Source organism: Nicotiana tabacum, chromosome 19, assembly GCF_000715075.1.
Source record: "Nicotiana tabacum cultivar K326 chromosome 19, ASM71507v2, whole genome shotgun sequence".
NCBI classification, from domain to species: Eukaryota; Viridiplantae; Streptophyta; class Magnoliopsida; order Solanales; family Solanaceae; genus Nicotiana; species Nicotiana tabacum.
This window is the reverse complement of record NC_134098.1, coordinates 36,308,637-36,312,799: the sequence shown is the minus strand read 5'-3', so window position 1 is coordinate 36,312,799 and position 4,163 is coordinate 36,308,637. Positions and strand designations below refer to the sequence as shown.

Here is a 4,163-nt window from a genome sequence, read left to right as displayed (position 1 = left end):
ATTGAGTGGTGATGAATTATGAGCTATAATAGGAAAAGTTGGATTTGCTTCAGTAGATGATGCCTCCTCATGAACTACAGTCGAGGAAGGAGGTGAGTAGTCATTTATTTGGTACCGCCCAAGGGGCATGAACTATCATTCTAACTCTTCTTAGGGGATTCCAATTCTCTCGATATGTTCCTCAAACAACTCGATTCGGGCGGATTCTTCCCCTAACTAACGAGGAGATCTTGGCGGGATTGCCAAATATGAAATTGGTCATAATTTTACAAATTTAATGACGAAGTGCGAGAAATATTCATAAAAGAGTACTTGGGTGCTTTGTAAATCCTTGTATGGAGTCCAGCGGCTCTCTTAAGGCTTCGATGTACTAGTACCTGAATCACTTCCCGATGGTTTATTCTGGGTTCTTTTAGATTTGATTATAAATTATGTTTCAGGAAAGATCCAAAATAGTTTCATAAGGATACTGCCAGGAGATAGCGTCAAAAAATTATTATGTTCACGATTCTTCATCCATCGATGAAAGAAATACTCTAGTTTTTTATTGTCATATGAGGCCGGAAAGTAGATTGACAATGGGTGGACACTAAGTGATTCATTATGCTTCCTTATTTTTTTCTGTCAAGAAAAAAAAAAGGCAGACTATGAGCCCATGCAAAAAAAAAAAAATACATGTCGGGTCTTTGAAATAGTTCAAATCATTTAGTAATAATAAGTTTGATCTGTTTTACCGAGATGGTCAAGGTGATCAATCTGAGAGTGTTGGAGAGAAGAGAAAACGGTAAAAACCTCTCTCATTCGGTCATTGAGAAGTCGGACGTTGATAAGGGTGTAATACTCTTTGTAGTAGCGGCCTTATACATCGTATTAACAATCGAAGTATCTCTAATAGGATGCTCGCACGATGGGCTATTAGCTCAGTGGCAGAGCGTGCCCCTGATAATTGCACCCATCACTGAACAATCATAGGAATAGAAGAAATGGGTTCAGACCAAGTGACAAAACTCTCTATGAGTTGAGCTACATAAAAGATCTTTTTCTACTAAAATGAGCTTTGTTCAGATTTCTCGATTGAAATCCCCGTAAGTGGTATTTTCTGTTGAAATAGTATTATTGCTTATTTTGATGATCCTCGATACAGAAAAAAGAGTTCATGCATTATTAAATATGGGACTATATTTCGTATACAAGTTGATACAAAATTATACATCATTAAACATTTAATAGCCTGTTTGGCCAAGCTAGAGAAATCAGCTTATTTTGAGAAGTATTTTTTTAAAAGTGCTTTTGAAAAAAGTACTTTTGGAGAGAAGTAGTTTGTGTTTGGTTAATCACTCTGAAAAGCACTTTTGAGCAATAATTTGTGTTTGGCCAAACTTTTCAGAAAGTGCTTTTAAGTATCAAATTACGAATAAAGACATGAATATATTTACTTAATAGTTAATATTATAAGTAAATAAATAATCTAAAAAATTTGCTATTACATGCAATAATTAAATCTTTTTATTTTATTTAAGTAAAATATGAAAATAAAATTTAAAAGTACTTAATTCTTTTAATATAAGTTAATTATATTAAAAATAATTCAACAAATATAAAATCATTCACCCCTAAAGTCACTATATATTAGAAAGTTATCCTAAAAATAATAAGAAATATTTATACATTAATATCCTAAGTATTAGGTTTAACAGTTATTTTGGTATATACTATATTTTGTTAAGGGTATTATTGGTAAGAAAAAAAGTCAAAATTGCTTTTGCTTTCGGGAAGAAGCTACTTTTGCTGCTTCTCAGAAACTGTTTCTACTTCTTCCCAAAATCACTTTTTTTACCTAAAAAAGCTTGGCCAAACACCTCAAGTTAAGAAAAAAAAAGTGTTTTTTGAAAAAAAGACACTTTTGGCCTCTTGAGAAGCTTGGCCAAACAGGCTATAATACACCTATGCAGTTAAAACTAAAACTGAATTTTTTTAATGTTTTTTCTTACTTGTTTTCCAACAATCTTTGTATACGTTGATGTCCTTGTCAATTTCTATGTCAAATCTTGAATTGTAGCAGCAAATGCTATCAATTTTCATTTTTGCTTTCTGCTCTTTGAAACTTGGGGAAGAGGAATATTTTTTTCGTTTTTTTTTGGAGTTGTATTGTGGTTGATTTGTATTTTGTAGTTGCCATAGGAATATATGATCGATTTAAGTTGATTGCATGCAAAAAATAAAATATCATAAAAAATTCGCAGTAGAAGATCTAGAAAATCGAATTTTTTCGGACCTGGCTACATAATTGTAAAGTTATGTCAGGACCACTAGGTTATAATGTTTCTATTATATAGAAATGAGAAGTTGGTAAACCAAGGGTATATTTATCATTATACCCTCTTATTTTATTATATATTTCAATATTATTTTTTAATTTTCTACTAAGAATGTTAAACCAATGGACGTATGAAAACATAGAATACATCTATACTATTCTAGAAAAGTTACTCTATCAAAACCCCAACTCCCATTTTTCGGTCACTTCATCTACATTGCCCAGACACTTTATCTCATTTACTCTGTAAGTCGCTGTATCTTCTCACTTTCATCTCCTTCACTCTTTTGTAATTTTAGTTCATCTTCTCAACTAGCTTGGTAAATTTTTTTCTTATCTCCTTTCCGATTTTATGCTGTAATTTTTTTGTAGGTGCCATTATTGTTCATTTAAACTTCTACCAAAAATTACTTTATCAGTTTTTTCCAACTACTTTGAATGTTCCGATTTGAGAAGGATTCTTGTGAACTGTATCAGTAGAAAGATGAGAAATTCCATCTTGTAATGTTGTACACATAGCCATCTCAAGTTGTTCAAGTTGTTGCGCAACTTTAGCCAGATCTGAAGATTTAACCTTATAGCCCAAAACAGCTAAAAGCTCATCCCTTCCGGCATCTGGTTGTTCTTCTTCAAAAATCTTGGATTTACTAGAAGAAGAGCCATCTTGGGATTTTTCTCTATCACGATCTCTTTCATATTTTGGGGATTTTCTTTAATGGGGTTTAATCTTTTTCCCTGGATCATGATGATGATGATGATGCCCCAAGTGGTGCCCATTACTTAAGAAATTGGAAACGGATACATGTGCATAGCATGATAGACCTTTCTAGAACATCTTATTTCAAATTGTTTTTAAATGGGCAATGAAAAAGAGTACTAGAACCATATTTTAACAAAAAACTGATCTTTTTGACCGGGAGAAATGATCCTACAAATATCTAATCTATCCATCATTCCATCTCATATGTTATTTTAACTGATCACATATAAAAAGGCGGTTTTTTCTTATAGATGGGTAATATTTACTATGTTTTGCTAGGTTTTTTTTATTTACAACTATAATTGTTTTACAAAATTCGATCAAAAATTATAATTTATATACAACTTTTTAGTTGTACAGAATTCGGTCAAAAGCCATAACGTAGGTACGATTTATATATAATTTTTACACAATTTTTTGCTATAATTCACTCAACACACGTACAACTTATATGCACCTTGCATGTAATTATGTTAATGGTTTATATTTTGTATGTTATTTGCGCAACCAATATATAATTGCATACAATTTATTTATGTCTTCCTCTTCGAGTTTAACTCTAAAATTCTAACAAATAACAACTCGAATTTTCACCAAATTTCCTAAAATTTGAGATATAAATTCTAAAAGATATTCTTAATTATTTGTAACAACATCCAATCCAATAATTTCGCAAAATTCGATTTTCAAATTCAAAGCTTCAGATCTTTTTAATGGCTATCAATGGAGTTTAATTTAAGCTTTTAACTAATCACATGGTTTTGTTTAGTCAGATCATTAATGGAGTTTAAACTCTTCATTAATGAAGTTTAAGCTTTTTAATTGGAACATGCAATGTTTAACTGGAAAGAACATAAGAACTAATCGACAAGGCTTTTTAATTCGAACTGATACAAAAAACATCCAATGGTACAAAAAAATTCTCATAGCTAATTAGAAAAATAGGAAGGTCCAATGACAGCATGATCCATGGTTGAAATTTGAATGACGAATCACATTCTGATTTCATGTCCACTATTTATTGAGATATTGTTTTCCTTAATTTATTGAGATATAAAAATTTACGATTGACTTACTTGTGGAAAG

At 31.1% G+C, this 4,163-nt stretch overlaps 1 long non-coding RNA gene across 1 annotated transcript; it reads left to right on the top strand.

Annotated features, from left to right (window-relative positions):
* Window positions 1-2,430: 2,430 nt before the first annotated feature.
* On the top strand, window positions 2,431-2,831 carry LOC142173343 (uncharacterized). Its single transcript, XR_012703104.1, has 2 exons — window positions 2,431-2,563; window positions 2,690-2,831. It is a non-coding gene; the product is annotated as an uncharacterized LOC142173343 (long non-coding RNA).
* Window positions 2,832-4,163: the final 1,332 nt, after the last annotated feature.